Raw genomic sequence first — 17050 nt, 5'->3', positions numbered from 1 at the left:
ATACCCAGGCCTCCAATTTCTTCTTCAATGTTCGTATTCCAACAAAGCAGGCATTTATTGGATTGCAATATAAGGCTCCAGATTTTATTCCACTCAAGACTAGGGTTGCCATAACTGTCAACCTCCAAACCGGGACAAATGTAGGACAAAATTTAGGCTCAAATGTAGGACATATTTTTTTTAATGGATGACACACAAAAAATTAATAATTTAAAAAAGCTTTAATATAAACACGTTTCTTAGGCATGCTCAAAACGGAGGACATTTTGGCATTATTCCTAGACAGATGGCAGAAATGTACTTCCCTTTCTGGCCAAACACCCTGTAAGGATATCTGCTCAAATTTTGGGGAATATTAATTAGCTCAACATACCAATATGGGGCTCCTTACAAGTACCCTTTTCGGATCGAATCCCAGCAGTGTTTACAAAGGGACCAGAACTTCCAGGAACTGAGGCAAAGGCAAAGTCTTTGAATTTTAATCTAGTTTATTGATGCACAGGGGGACACACTCACACGCATACATTCACTCATGCAATTACTCAAGGCTAATAGAAGAAAAGGGAGGAAAAATGGAGAGAGAACACAAGGCCTTCTAATGGAAATACTTGCCTGCAATTGTTTCCCTCAGAATCAAGGTAGATGCAGCAACACTGAAGGAAAATGGGAAAGGGGTGCTTGGAACCAGGAGAAGCAGACTGACAGAGTGCCTCCCTGCCACCAACATGGAACTTCAAACAAAGGAAAAACTGAACCTTAAATAGGTTCCTAGTCACGTAGTCAGCAGAGGCGGTTGTCCTACATCAAAGTAAACCAAATTTACACATCACTTGATCTATAGGCATTCTTTGCCATGGGAAAACGGAATGGCTTGTGTCTGTGAAACATCTCCCAGTCATAAATCTGTCTCCTAGGTGTGAAGGAATCTTCCTGTTTGCAACTCCTAACTAAGGCTGCTGCCTATGTGGTCTCTCCGCTTTCAGGTCATGGCAGTCAAGGGGCAGCTCCCATAATGCCTTTCCATTAGGGTCATCAGGAGACATACTTCACCCTATAGATGCAGAACTTGCTTGGCGGCTTCTATGATCAAGTGATGCCAGGGAAAAGGGGCCACCTGATTACCTCCACAGATGCATTTTGGGATAGGGATTTTGGGGGTATTTTTATAAAATTCCAGACTTGATAACAACCCCCCCCCCCATTTCAAAACACAACAGCGCATTTGGGCATTTAACATGGCTTTATTGAACATGGCCTCTTGCATATTTCAGAGGCTTACTGCATAACCAAACTCTTTGGGTTTAACACTTAACATGGGTTAACATGGCTATGCATATTTAACATGTCAAGGTGGTTTAACAAGAAGCAGATATGCCTTTGGTTTCTTACCCCAACTGTACTTCTCAGAAGTGTGTACTTGGTCAAGGGACTTTGATTGGACATGCCTCAGAAGCTGATTGATATCAATATCACCATTGTCATCATCACACTATCATTGTCAAAGGAAGGCAGGCTTGTTAGCATTAAAAGCACAAAAAAGACACAGAAAATGCAATTTGGAAAGTCACAGACTCTTGGTTTCAGAAACAGTGAGCGCATGCCTCAGAAGCTGATTGATATCAGTATCACCGTCGTCATCATCATTATCATTGTCAAAGGAAGGCAGACTTGTTAGCATTAAAAGCACAAAAAAGACACAGAAAACGCACTTTGGAAAGTCACAGACTCTCGGCTTCAGAAACAGCGAGTGCATGCTTCAGAAGCTGATTGATATCAATATCACCATCGTCGTCATCATCCCTATCATTGTCAAAGGAAGGCAGACTTGTTAGCATTAAAAGCACAAAAAAGACACAGAAAATGCACTTTGGAAAGTCACAGACTCTCGGCTTCAGAAAAGCTGGGTGATACCAATATCATCATCATCATTATGATCATCATCACTATCATTTTTAAAACAAGGCAGACCTGTTAGCATTAAAAGCACCAAAAATACACAAAAAGACACTTTGGGGGGAAAAACTTTTGGAAACAGGCACCCTCCTCCTCCTCCTCCTCCTCCTCTTCCTCTTACTTCTTCCTCCTCCTCCTCTTCCTTCTTCGTCCTCCTCCTCCACCTCTTCCTCATCCTCCTCTTCTTCCTCTTACTTCTTCCTCATCCTCCTCCTCTTCCCCCTCCTCTTCTTCATCCTCCTCCATCTCTTCCTCCTCCTCCTTGGCGCCATGCGCCAAGAAAGGGCGCTTTTCCCTCTCCCTGGCTAGCCCAGAGGTTCACTCCTCCTCCTCCGAGGCTCCACCTCCCTCTTGAGGCTGGCCAATGGCAGGCTGGGGCTGGAAACAGCCCCACCCCCGCCCTTCTGCCATTGGCCAGCCAACCTGAAGGGGACGAGCGCTCCCTATATGGCCCTGTGTGCACGCGCGCAAGTGGGGCAAGCGCGAGCTGGTGCCAGCCACAGCCCTGGGGAAGTGCTGCGGGTGGCACGGCCACACGAAGGAGGAAGAGGAGGAGGAGGTAGATGGGCTGCGCACAGAGCACGCGCACAAAAAAGGGAAGAGGGCGGGTTGCGCAGCCACATGGCTGCGCAAAAGAGAGAAGGGGGGAGGAGGAGGAGGGTGGCCGCTGTGGGAGCGCACGGAGGTGGAGGAGGAGGAGCGCTGCCCGGCCCGCAGCGAAAGCCAAATCCGGGCCCCAACCCCTGAATTGGCGGAACCGGTCCGGGATCAGGCCGGTTCCGCCAAAACCAGGACTGTCCCTCCTGCAGGCGGGTTATGGCAACCCTACTCAAGACATTAGTGCATATTGTTCCCTTCTCACCCATTTATCCCAACAAACCTGTGAAAATAGGAGATAATGACTGAGGATCAATACAACCCCATGAGATTTTATAGATGAGTGGTATTTGAAACTGAGATGGCTACATGCGGCTTTTAAACCGCAATTAGAGCCGAAAAACAGTGGCTTAGTCAATATTTATTGCATGACAATGCCTCCAATGCATAGCTGCTGTGTCCCTGAAATGCAGTTAGGGGGTCTCTTTTCACTGATGTGGTAAACCCATCAATGACCTCCTAGTTGCACTAGTCCTTATGCAAGATGTCGCTGCCAGGGTAGTTGTAATATTGGCACTCACGTGGTGTCTGTGTCTCCTCCTCTCCCCTGCCTCCTACTGCTATTCTAGAGAAGGCTGATTCCCATTATTACTGTATTGTTATTGTTACTATTATTTCTATTTCTTTTATTTAAAAAAATCACCTTAATTCACAGTACCAGAGCTCTGAAACTGTGCAAAAAGTTAAGATAAAAATAAAAACTAAAATAGCCAAAGGACATACTGAGTAGGTAACAGGGCAGGAAGGCAGAGTTAAGGATCAAGAAGGGTGTGCGATGGCAGAAGCAGCCCCAATTGTGCAATTGACAAGATGTGTGATAACGACTGATCTGAAAACTGGTATGTTTCCTAAAACTGACATAATTGCTACAAGAATGGGTTTGTGTGATAATATCCTGGAGCTCTCTGGTCCTAGTCTGAAATATCACATCATGCCAGTTCTAAACTGGTAATTATTCAAATCTAGTATTGTAACTATATGTAAATAATCCGAGTATATAATACTTAACTGGCTCCTCTGCTTAAGCCACCATCTATTCTACATCCCTTCCCAACTACTACATTGTACGCAACTCCACAATTCTAGTTTTTGTTTTCTTTTTTTTAAAAAAGAGTAAATCCTACAGATTTTAAGTTTGCTCATTCCCTCTTGAGGCTGCTATAAATGTCCTCATTTACAAATTAATGACATGCGTGATTTTGTTAAAATGTGGAGTTATACTTAGCTAATGCTCATAACCTCTCCAGTAAGGTCACTGAAATTTGCTCTTCAAATACTGCTGGTGCTCATATATATGCAGATTGCAATTGACTATTAGCTCTACTAATGAGTTGGCTTAGAACAATGTAATCATCAGCTGTTTGTGTGCATTCTTCTAAATTATAGTCCAAAATGCTATTTCATCCCCTTTTTTCTATGCTCTTACAAGCCATCATTCTAAATTCAGAAGAATAAAATGAAATCACTCTTCTTTCAACTGGATATCATACATTTCCAGTCCTCCACAAAAACTCTGATTGAGCTGAATTATTTTAGCCCACAAGAATGTATTGGGTCAATCCTGTAATAATCTGTCGTTTACAACAAAAGGTGAAGGAATATATTTTGTATTATTCCATGTTTTCAGTTCAAGGTCCTTAAAATATCCATTGAGTTATAGGCCCGTTACAAACGGGCCTTAAAGTACGCGACGAGCGCATACTAGGGTTAGAAAGGGGCGTCCTTTCTGGACGCCCCTAACCCTAGTACGCGCTCTGCGCGTAGAAAATGGCGGCAGCCATTCCACATGGCCGCCGCCATCACTACGTCACGACCGCGCCGCCTCCAAACGAGACGGCGCGGTTGTGACATATTGGGGCCACCCCAGAGCGCCTAGTGCGCCCTTTCCAAGGCCCCAGAAGGAGCTCCGTTTCGGAGCTCCTTCCTGGCTTTGCATCGCTGGGCGCAGCCTTCAGACGGCTTCGCCCAGTGACACAGAGGAGAAAGGGGCCAAGCGGCCCCTTTCTCCTCCTCCCTGCCGTTGCGGGGTGTCCTTGGGGCTTGGAGTCCCAAGGACACCCCTTTCCAGGTGGCAGGGAAGCGGCGTTTTGCCGCTTCCCTGCGGCCTGGAAAGCGGCGGATCAGGGCCTCAGTGGCTGCCGCTCTGGCTGCTGAGGCCCCGATCCAGCGGGGAAACGGGCGGGTGCAGGCCGTCGCTTTTCAGCGGTCTGTAACCCGCCATAGTTTAGCAATTGTAAGTCCTATAGCAGTGCTACTTAAAGTGTTGGTCCTGAACCAGTGCCAACCCCGAGCCATTACCTGTTAATCCATAGCAAGTTTAGAAAAGAAAAAAAGCAATTGCACCCAATGGACAAAAATTCAGTGGCAGTCCCACATAATCCAGTAGCCTGAGAATGATTGTCCTTTAGCTTCAAAGCTCTAATAGATACTCAACTTTACTTTTGTATATAATTCCACCAGTTTCAAAACTTAGTCCTATATGTGTTTATTTCTATTTAAGATGCACCATGCTTGATGGAACCACCTCCCAAACAAGTGTTTATTGATTTTGCTAAATATATTCTTCTGTAACTAAACTGTGGAAGTAATCCCCTGGTCTCAAGAAGATTGTCTGTAGTAGAGGCTTGCTTGAGAACACCAAGCAGATAAATTTGAAGATATGCTCCCATATTATTATTATTATTATTATTATTATTATTATTATATTCATTTGTATCCCGCTCGTTTCTCAGGACTGGGACTCAGAGCGGCTTCACAGCATTAAAAACTATACAATTAGTACATTAAAAAGGAATTAAATTATTACGGTAATAAAACAGATAGTTATTAAAAGAATAAAACATATTTTAAAAATATAAAACTATATATAGAGAAAAAACTGTCAAATTTTTAAAATGATCCAACATCCCAGTCTGTCCTTATAGCAATTCCTTAAATGCCTGTGTGAACCAGTAAGTCTTAAGCTGCCGGCGGAAGGCCATCCAGGAGAGAGCCATTCTGCTCTCTCTGGGCAGGGAGTTCCAGAGTCTAGGGGCAGCCACTGAGAAGGCCCTCTCTCGCATCCCCACCAGCCGTGTTTGTGATGGCATTGGGATGGAGAGAAGGGCTTCCCTAGAGGATCTCAGAGACTGGGCCGTTTCATACCAGGAGAAACAGTCTGACAAATAGTGTGGACCTGAGCCGTGTACAGCTTTATAGGTAATAACCAGCACCTTGAATTGTGCCCAGAAACAAACTGGCAGCCAATGAAGCTGTTTCAATAGGGCTGTTGTATGGTCTCTGTAATCTGCCCATTAACAGTCTGGCAGTAGCTCTTTGAACCACCTGAATTTTCCAAACACTTTTCAAAGGCAGCCCCATGTAGAGCCCATTACAGTAGTCCAAACGTGATGTAACCAAAGCATGTACCACCGTGGCTTCTGGCTTCTCAAGGAACGGGCGCAGCTGGCACACAAGTTTTAAATGTGCGAAAGCACTCCTGGTCACAGCAGAGACCTGGGCCTCCAGGTTCAACATTAATTTATTCAACATTGATGTCATGGCCAGCCAAGAGCCGGACTCAGAGGATGAGGATGTAGCTCCTCTAGTGCAAGGGGAAATTGAGGCTACACCAGGTGCTAATCCTGCTCTGCCAGATCCCAGCTGCAACCTCCCAGCCCCAGAGGAGGAAGCTCAGCCAGAGTCTAGTGCTGGAGGGATTCCTCCTGAGGCTCAGCAGCCCAGTGGTGACTCTGGGGAAGAGCCAAGCTTGGAGGTGCCTTCCTTTAAGCGACACAGGGCTGAGAGTGCTTGCATGCGTCGGTCCAGGAGAATTGCTGAGAGACAATTGGCAAACAAGCCTCAGCTGGTACTGAGAAGAGAGTCTCCTACTTAACCACCTGGGAGAGGCCTACTTGGTGTCAGAGTTTATTGCAGTATCCTTCTGTGATTACCATCAGCACTGGCTCCCTGGAACCCTTGTTTGCCTTGAACCCTGACTTTGGAACGGACTGGACTTTTGTTACCTTCTGGCTGCCCTGACCTTGGACTGAACTGAGTTCTGTGGACTCTCGAATCCTGTCCTTGGCTTTGTTACTGGTGTGCTTCTTGTGGACTAACCAAAATGTCTGTAGCCTGCCTTTTAGCTCCTTTTTTGTTAAACAATCCTTATCAGTGTTTGTTTGGACTTGTGCTGGCTGTAGTCCAGGACAATTAATTTAATATTTATGTAATTTGATACTACAGGATGTGTTGATAGCCACTAGTCTCTAAAGCGGGCATGGGCAATTTCAAAGTTCACCGGGACCATTTTATGCTACTCTCTAAGACCTGCTTACTCTCCCACACGGCCACACCAGACTCTCCCAATGAAACTGGAAATGACCTGAAAGTCACTGCTTTCTTAAACTGTTCTTTCTTTCATCCTTTGTTTTTCTTTTCTGCTAAAAGACCACAGAACTATAGCATTTTAGATCCAGGATTATGTGGTCTTTTAGCAAAAGAAAGAAAGAAAAGTTTTAAAAACTACAGTAGTCCCATCCCTGCCATGCAGGAATACACAACTACAGAACTCTCGAAAGATGTCCATTCAATCTGTTTAAAAATCTTCAAAGATGGAGAGTCCACTACCTTCCAAAGCAGTCTGTTCGCTGTTAAACAGCTCTTACAGTTAAGAAGTTATTCCTGATGTTTAGGTGGAATCTCTTTTCCTGTGATTTGAATCCATTAGTTTGTGTTCTGGTTTCTGGAGAAGCAGAGAACAACAAGTTCACCTCATCTTCTATATGAAATCCCTTAAGATGTTTAAAGACTGGTATCATATCATCTTTTCTTCCTACTAAACACATTCAGCTCCCTAAATTGTTCCTCATAAGGCTTGGCTTCCAGACCTTTGATCATTTTTGGGGTGCTCTTGGACCCAGAGCTGCTCCTGAAAAGCAAGGTTGCTGCAGTGGCTAAGACTGCCTTTGCCCCGTTTCAGTTGGTGCACCAGCTGTGCCCTTTCTTGAGGATGATAGATCTGACCACAGTGTGGTTCATGTCTAAGTTACCTCTTGATCTGACTACTGTAATGCGCTTTACATGGTGTTACCCTGGAACAGAATCTGCAGTTAGTGCAAAACACAGTAGTCAGCTTGGTGTCAAGTGCATTTCAGAGGTCCTCCACTGGTTCTGCAAGAACTACAATGGCTTCCAATATGCTTTCAAGCATAATTCAAAGTGCTGGTGTTGACCTAGAAAGCCCTACATGACTCGGGGCCAAGATATCCAAAAGACTGCTTCCTACCATATGAGCCTGCCAGAAACTTGAGATCTTCAGAGGAGGCCCTGTTGTGATTCCCAGTACTGTTTCAAAACTGGCTTCTAGGATTCTTTTAAACTGCTATTAGGGGTTTTTAGAGTAATTTAATATGTTTTTAATCTTTGTATTGGTTTTTATTTTTTCATCGCCTCAGGAGCTTTTGTGGGCTAGGAGGTAATACAGAAAGACTTTAAATAAAATATTGTTTGCCCTTCTCTGGACACATTCCAGCTTGTCAATATTCTTCTTGAACTGTGGTGTGCAGAACTGGACGTATTATTTTAGCTGAGGTCTGACCAAAGCACAACAGAGTGGCATGGATATTGATTCCCTCGATCCTTGAATTCATACCAGAAATGTACTGGCAACCAGTGCAATTCCTTTAACGTTGAATGGTTTGTATAAAGGTTTCAGTCAATAATCTAACTGCTGCATTTTGCAACAGCTGCAGCTTCTGAGTAGTCTTTAAGGACAGTCCCATATATGCAATGGATTTCAGTGCGGGACACTAGGTTTGTTGTAACACTGTGTGCTAAAATATCCAAATTGCTGTGAGTAATTTATAGTAAGTTTATGCTCCTTGTTATTTTCCATATTTGGGCAAGACTTGAATTTCTTGGTGGAACCTATTTTTCCTCAAATAGCTGCTTTAATGTTCCTTGCAAGCCATTCTGATCACCTCTTGGACCTGGTGATTCCTTTCCTGGCCTGCAGTATACATCCTTGTAAAGCTTTTATCATTGAGTTTTACTTTTAAGTAACTCCTGAACCTTTTAAAAAGATTTGACCCACTGGATCTTCCCTTTCAATTTAACTTTTATCATTTCCCCCCATTTTAGAGAAAATTCCTCTTCTGAAATCAAAGAGGATTGTGTTGGATTTGACAGTTTTCCACTTAAATATAAATTACGTTTGGTAGTACTGTGGTCAGTGTTTCAAATTGGTTTGGTGACCCCAACATCTTACTGGCTGCCATTTTGGATTAATTCCAGGGTCACCTCCCCTTTGATCAGCACACATGTTCTAGGGCACAGTAAATAGGCTATTTGGAAATTGTACCTCTTTGTCATGGCTAGAATATATGGTTATCTAGTCAATTGGAGCTTAATTGAAGTCACAATTACTACAATACTTTCTTCTATGAATAGCTTCCCTGCGCTAATTCTCTGGAAAGAATCAGAAATAGGCTGTTCTGCCGCAGCTGGACCTTCTTTTTAAAATAAAAGCCATTACAGCTATTCTTCAATGCTAACACTTCACCTGCAAAACCATATACTCCAACTGTTCTGATGGGGCAGGGACAGTTGTGTCGTCCCAGTTTTTCAGCTGCTTTTATAATATCCCATTTTTTCTCTCCTCCTTCCACTTTCCCCCTTTGTCCTCAGCTGCAAAATAAGTGAAAAGTGCAGAAATAGTGAACTCGGCAAAGAGGAGATAGATGGGAGTAGAATCTTGCCATTCCCAGTAATTTCATGTAAAGGCAAACTGCTGCAGCCTCTCCTATGACTTTTTCACATAGGGGAAGGAACCCCAATCTGGAAAGAAGAAGAAAGTGGGGCCGATTTGAAAATACACGAAATTACGCACTAGTTCATCACACACAATGCAGAATGCAGCATCTGTCCGAAAGAGAAAGCAGTGCCAATGCAAATGAATTCATCAGATCAGTATGTACCCATCAGCTTCTTCCTTGTGTTATCAAGTATGGTTTTATATAAATTTTGGGTGCCATGCCATCTAAATCTATGACCCCTGACTGACCCCATTGCTAGCCGCCATTACCCTAAAAGCAAGCTGACCACGTAGCCAGCTACTCCTTGCTAGGCATGGTCAAGGAAAAAAGGTAGAATTTAAACCTTTCAGCAAGCAGTTTTGGGAGTTGCCCTACTAGTTTTGTAGGCTGCCCAAAGCAGGAAGACAATAGCAGAGCTTCTTCCTTTTGAGAGCCAGTGATTAAGCTAATGGCTCAGCCATCAAGATATTTGTCCCCTCCTGAAAAGTGCCAGACCTCTTCTTTGTGTATCCATTGTGTAAGTTTCAGCTTAAACAAAGATATAGTCATCAAGCCTTTGTTCGCCGGGCTGCCTTAGCCTGAGGTTATGTTTAGGGGTATAAAAGGATCCCACTTCCAACCCTCCAGTGGGCTTGTAGATTCAGTTCCGAGCCTGAGTTTCTTGCTTGTTAAGCATCCTGCTCCAAGCTTGCGTTCCCTAAGCATTTTGCTCTGCTGAAATCACTTGAGCGAAGCCAAGCTCGCTGTCACCAGGCCTCTTGTTAGCATTGCCCGCCAGAACTCAGCTCCTAGCCACCGCGGCTGCCGCTCTTTCCCCATTCTCACGGCTGTGTCTCACCATCCACCATCCCTCACATCCGTCGCTTTGGAGAAGACTCCTAAGGTAATTATCCCAACGGTGCCTCTGTCCTTTCTCCTTTACTCCCGAAACTCACACCTCCCTTGCTTTAGCATTGAATGTGTGAGTGCGTGTGTGATCCCCTTTGTTGTGTGGCTTTAATAAACGTTTTATATTTTTATTGCAACTCATTGGCATTTTGAGTCTCTTTCTCTCTGGGGGTAGACTAGATGACCTCTGGTATACACATAGGGACACAACCCTGCTGCGTGCATTGTTAGGACACACCTCTCGTAATATTTGAGCTAATTAAATTCCCCTAATTTGATCCTTCCTAACACTTGCGAATGAGCGTATTTGCATGTGTGCAGGGAGGATAGGATCACGTTTAGATTTTACAGTTCAGGACCAAGGACCCCCTCCCCCTGAGTGACCGGTAGATAAAAATAAGGAGGAGGCAGCAAGCATGCTTCACCTCCATATTATTACTCCTCCCCTTCTCTAATGCCTCTGAAAACAGAGGCTTTCCTCTCAGCATCCAGGGAAGCAAAGGAAGGAAATTTGCAGCAAAGGATCATGGGAACTGTGGTTTGTTTGTAACGGGGGCAATCCAATGGCCGAATTGGAGTAGCATTTCATACCAATGCAAATTCGAATTGACTGCAAATTCGGAATGGAAAAGGATTTACAAATTCGATAGTTTACCAAATTTAGCTACTTTTGGGATGACCCATAATTGCGTTTGGATCAACTTTTGGTTGCCTTCGATGTCGTTTGATAATCTGTCGAAATAACGTGAAACCCCATGGATGACCCCGGATTGGCACTGAGATAATCTTCGAATTTTTCTTGTGTGATAAAGTGCCTAGCTTGGATGTTCTTCCTCATTAACAACTTTTATCATCTTGACTACACTCTGATGTTGCTTTGCCACACAAGTCCTGGTTTTCATCTTGAAATGCTGGAGGGTATGCCAAACTTTCTCTCTCTCTCTCTCTGCAGGGTCATTCAGATGTTGTTTTTTTACTGGAGTTTTGTGAATAACCTCACTCATGTATTGTGGGTTTGTTATTCACAGTATGAAACTGCATCTCTCCACGGCCCGCATCTCTCTGCATTTTTGAGAGTTCAGTTGCTCACATGTGCCAGCATCCTTCCCTTATCCCTGCACCCACCAGCAACCCTCAGGCAGACAGAGGGGGGTCGGCATTCATTTTTCTCTCCCCCCTATTCCTCTCTCTTTTCTTCTTTTCTCCCCAGCGGTGGCTGTTTTGCTGGGGAAGAGGCAGTGCTTTCTTAACTGTCTAAAGCTGTTGATGTGAATGTATTCAAAACTGGGGTGCCGCTGGGCCTCTCCCATATCCTCCCACAATGTACAGCCCACCCGTCTCAACATACAGCCTGCCAGCTTGCCATCTGCGGATTTGAGTGTCTAGGCAAGCCCCATTGGCCCTAATGGAGGCACATGCACACAGCAGCATGGCCAATTGGCCATGTGCATACCACCATTAAAAATAATGGGACTTGAGTTCCTGTGGTTTTTGGCATCTGTGGGGAGGTCAGGAACAGAACCCCTGCAGATAGTAAGGGCCGATTGTATTTCCCCTACTGGAGAAATATTGTGCTCCTCCAAAAGATCTAAAAATCCTGGGGTCCAAGACATATAGAGCTTTAAATGAAGCACTTCAGCTGTCCCATCTTGGCTAAGATGGCATTTAGCATTCGCATACAAATATCTATGCACAGTGACTGCTTCCAAATTCCTCTGATAGTTATTCATATGCAATATACTGAATACCCCTTGTCTCTCCATCTACCTTTCTTTAATGTCTTTCCTTACCAGGAAGTAGAGACTACACTGCCTTAGCTTCTTGATGTTATTGTGTGTCTTCAAGTCATTTCTGACTTATGGTGACTGTGAAGATAAACCCCATGATGGCCATGATGTTCATGTTCAGAGGAGGTTTGTCATTGCCTTCCTCTGAGGCTGAGAGCATGTGACTTGCCCAAGGTCATCCAGTGGGTTCCATGGCCAAGCTGGGAATTGAACCCTGGTCTCCAGCGCTGTAGCCCAACACTCAAAACATTACGCCACACAGGCTTCTTGCTGTATCACAAAACTTACCATGATACATTCTCAGCTGATTGACCTGGCTGCTTGGCCATCTCTCAATTATATTAATAAAGTTGATCTCCCTCATATGCTTGTCCTACCTTCCAGATTCCCTTCAGACTTTGCAGTGTAATACTCCTAGTACTGTTGTTCTGCTAAAGAAAATAATTTGATAAACTACACATACCCTTTTGGGTGTATTTTTAAAAAGACATTATACTTTGCTGGCTTCTTCATTCTTTGCTGTAGTCCCTGAATTAAATTGGACTGTAAAAGAAATGCTGTTTCTCTGAACATTTAAATAGAAGTTGCCTTCCAGAAGGAAACAGATCTCCTAAGAATGTAATGGGTTAGGCCCGGCACAGCATGTGCAAAAACATACCACAGTTTGTCCTTCCTCAGTTGAATGAGTCTTTCTGAATAGATACGTCAAGTTATGCATGAATTATTCTTTCTGACCAATTAATTGGTGATGCTAGCTGCATCTCCACAAATGTTTGCAGAATCTCGGTGCAGTTGGTAGACAGGCCTGGTTTGGAGCTGAGATACAAAATGTTCCACTTGAAAGATAACCACATTCAGTGAGAAATGTGTACATTGCTGGGGATAAGCCACACGTTCTTCATCATAAAATGTGAATTTATGCCCAGGTTGTGAATACTTGCGATGTATCATTGGTCTGCATAATAAGTGGTCTGAAGATACTTACATTAACCACGTTTGTCCTATTCTCCAGTCTAGTTGTAATCGAAGAGGAGGAAACGGAGGAGATAAGAGCAGAAACAGCAAGGATTCTGCATAAGGCCAAACCACCTTCCAGCAACATAACCAAAAAAGAAAGAAAAGCCACCAAGGACCTTAATTCAGACCCAGAAATCATCATTCTTCCAGCAGACAAAGGCAACGCCACAGAAAAAGTTCTTGGAAACAGAATAATACAAACATGATAAGCAACAAAGGCAACCCTAGTTGGTAATGAAGAAAGCAATGCAGATCGAAGTTGTTATCACATGACATTGTTGGAAGGGACATCATTTCTGCACTGTAGAAATACAGTGGGCCTTTGGTATCTGCTGGAGTTTGGTTCCAGGACTCCCCATGGATATCAAAATCTGTAGATGCTCAAGTCTCGTTAAATACAGTGGAATAATAAAATGGTGCCTCTTATATAAAATAGCAGAATCAGGAATTGCTTTTTGGAATTTATATTGTTTTGAATATTTTCAATCTGTGGACACTTGAATCCATGGTTAAAAAAATCAATGGATAGGGAGGTCTGGCTGTAATGCACTTTGACACCACTTTGAGTGCTGTAGCTCCATCCTATGGAATCCTGGGATTTACAGGGTTTTACCCTTCTTTGCAGACCCAGCACGGCGTAGTAGTTTGAGCGTTGGACTAAGACTTTGGAGACCAGGGGTCAAATCCTGGCTTGGCCTTGGAAAGCCACCGGGTGATTCTAGGCAAGTCACACACTCTCATCCCCAGAAGATGACAATGGCAAACCCCCTTTGAAGAAACTTACTAAGAAAACCGCATGATAGGATCATCCTAACTCAGAAGCGACTTGAAGGCACACAACCAAGTGTCTCTGCCAGAGAGTGTTGGTGCCTCACAAAACTACAGATCCCAGGATTCTGTAAGATGGGGCCATGGCAAAGTGCATTATTTCTGCAGTGTAGGAACAATGTATCCTCCAACAATGTAGTGCGATGAGAACTTTAATCTGTGTCAGTTTCTTCATTACTAAGTGGTGCAGTGGTTAAATGCCTGTACTCACAAGGTTGTGAGTTTGATACCATCCAGAGGCTCTGGGTTGACTCAGCCTGGTGATTTTCTGTTGGTCGCTAAAATGAGTCTCCAGTTTGTTGGGGGCAATTAGCTTACAGTTGTAAACTGCTTAGACACTGTTAGTTCTATGAAGCAGTATATAAATGAAGCTGTTTGTGTTTGTTTTGAAATGTACTTGCTCTTGCTACTAACTAGGGTTGTCCTTGAAAGCGATAAGCAAGAAGTGGTGTCAAACTCAATTACTTCTACAGTGCAGGTACATCCATGAGAGCCAGCATGGCGCAGCAGTGGTTTCAGCGTCAGACTATGACTCTGGAGGCCAGGATCTCAGTCTCGGCTCTGCCAAGGAAACCCACTGAGTGACCTTGGTCAAGAGGTCACACTCTCTCAGCCTCAGGGGAAGGCAATGGCAAACCCCCTCTGAGGAAACTTGCCAAGGAAACCCCATGATAGGGCCCCTGCCATAGGGTTGCCATAGGCCGGTAATGATGACACACTACAACAAGGTACACCCACAGTGTCGTCATGCTCCACTGTTACGTTATATACACTTGCTATATTGTTATGTGTAAGGCCAGGGTATGCACTTCATGCTATACACCCCTTCAGCTGCCATGGCAACATCCTATGGAATCCTGGGATTTAGGGAGAGTGCATTGAGAAGAATGCTCAGCCAGGGAGCACTTCAGCCTCAATGAGCCACAAGGCCCAGGATTGCATCGTCATAATAATAATTCATTACACATTATTATAAAATCTATTATTATTATGCAATATATATATATATATATATATATATATAATAAAATATAACAAAAATATTATTATATTATATTATTATATTATTGTATTATTGCATAATAATAATGTTAAACTTTATAATAATATAAAATTTTGTAATAAAAATAATAAGACAAAATAATAATAAGATATAAGATATATATAATAAAAATAATTATAATAAAATAATAAAATGTATTTATTATTTATTTATTATTATAAAATTTATTTATATCCCGCCTCTCCAACTGGATCGAGGCGGCTTGCAACATTAAAACAGCATTAAAATACATTAAAGTACAAAATAATAATTAATGTCATCAAGCCCAAAGACCTGTAAGATGTTGCCATGGCAGCTAAAAGGGGGTATAGCAGTAACTCCCGATAAGGCAAGTCTTTGGCCCAATTGGCTTCCCGTAGGGGTGGCGTGAGTGACGTAATGCCTGCGAGTGGGAGCAACGCTTTCAGTGCCATCACCAGTGTTGCCAACAAGCCTCCAAGATAATTTCCCAAACGTTTGGCCCAAAACTCACCAAATCCCCCCCGTATCTCCCCAAATATTCAGTCAAAATCCCCGAAAAGTCCCCATAATGTTAATATGGCAATAAAACGTAGCCCTAATTGAATAAAAATAATTGGAACTTATTTCAACTCTCACAATTACCATTAAAACCAACCAAAGAATCTTTCAGCCCTTCTAATACTTTTAAGAGGTTTATTTTGACATGAAGGGGCTCCAGGAAGCTTTGTGCCAAATAGAAACGTGTTCGGCTGCAACCGTACTGCAGAAATAATCCAGTTTGACACCCCTTTAACTGTCCTGGATCAGTGCTAGGGAACCCTGGGAAGTGTAGTTTTGTGAGACATTGAGCCTTCTCTATCAGAAAGAGCTCTGGTGCCACAACAAACTACAATTCCCAGGATTCTCTAGCACTGAGCCAGGAGAGTTAAAGCAGTCACAAACTGGATTATTTCTGCAGTGTGTTTTGGACCATGTCAGACCAGGGAATCCTGGGAATTGTAGTTTGCTGTGACATGTTGAGACACTGCTTTTACCGGCAGCCAGGGCTCCATGCATGAAATTCTGGGCTTGGTGGTTTGTTCTGCCCAGAATCGCATCATCGCAGGGAGCCTTGCAGTTAGAAGCAGTGCCAAACTGGATTATTTCTGCAGTATGGATGGCAATGGAAAAGAGAACGAAAAAGAGATCCACAAAACAAAATTCTTGGAAGACAGGGCAGCAGGGGTGCCAACTGACCAGGTGCTCTGCCCATGCTCAGAGGCATATTTAATCACTAACACACACACACTCTCAGGGACATCACATTCACATCATCCCACAACTAGTAGGGCAGCCCATGGAAGGGAGGGGAGATGGAGATGAACATCCCTGATTATTCTGCCCATGCTCAGAAGCACCTAGTTCCCACCTCTTTTTCTCCTCACACCTCCTCTATTCTTCTACTTTCCCCCTCCACTCGATTCTCCTCCCGTCAGCCCAAATGGTCCACCTCGCAGTACAACAACGACCCTGAGAGGGAGGCTTGGGGCACTCTGCCCAAGCTCAGGAACTCAGAAATTCAAATGCCACTCGAAGGACAGACAGCAGCAATCCATTAATGCCTTAATGACCATGATCAAGGATTGCCTTTGTGTGCCTTAAAACTTATTTCTTCCTTGGAAATGCTAAGGCGATTGGGAACTAGCCAAGGTCCCTCCCTGCTCCTGGGCAACAGGCTGCAAGCAACCCCCAGCTGCCTCAGAGGAAGTTCCGCAAAGCAACCAAGCTTAGCAGAAGCCAGAGGAAGCAAGAGCTGCCTGGCCCGCGCCTGCCGCTTGGCGCCTGCCCTGCTGCCCCCGGCTGAGCTCTTCCTGAGGGCGGGGGGGGGGCAACCACTGTCCTCTCTCTGATTGGCTGAAACCGCTGAGTGTCTGAGACTCTGTGGCCACCAGCCTCGCTCTCAGAGTCAGGGCTGGAGCTGAAATGGGCAAGAGTCACCAGGCACCAAAATCACACCAAAGGCTCTGAAAAATCCCCATTTTGGTGTGAAAGTCACGTTAGGGCGACAGGGCCAATCGTTTTAGTCTCGCGAGACTTCAGGTGTAGTCACGTGCCCTGGTTGC

The 17050-nt window shown here is 44.1% G+C and overlaps 1 protein-coding gene across 1 annotated transcript in view; it reads right to left on the bottom strand.

Moving 5' to 3' along the window:
* KCTD6 (potassium channel tetramerization domain containing 6) overlaps nucleotides 1-13090 on the bottom strand; it is a 45395-nt gene extending 32305 nt beyond the window's left edge. The window contains exon 1 of the mRNA XM_089518652.1: nucleotides 13065-13090. The gene's annotated coding sequence lies outside the window, so the exon portion shown is untranslated. The remainder of the gene's footprint in view (nucleotides 1-13064) is intronic.
* Between the last annotated feature and the right edge of the window lie 3960 nt (nucleotides 13091-17050).

Source organism: Sceloporus occidentalis, unplaced genomic scaffold (genome assembly GCF_023333645.1).
Source record: "Sceloporus occidentalis isolate IW3139 unplaced genomic scaffold, rSceOcc1.0.p SCAF_1, whole genome shotgun sequence".
Taxonomy (NCBI): Eukaryota; Metazoa; Chordata; class Lepidosauria; order Squamata; family Phrynosomatidae; genus Sceloporus; species Sceloporus occidentalis.
This window is presented reverse-complemented; position numbering and strand designations above follow the sequence as displayed.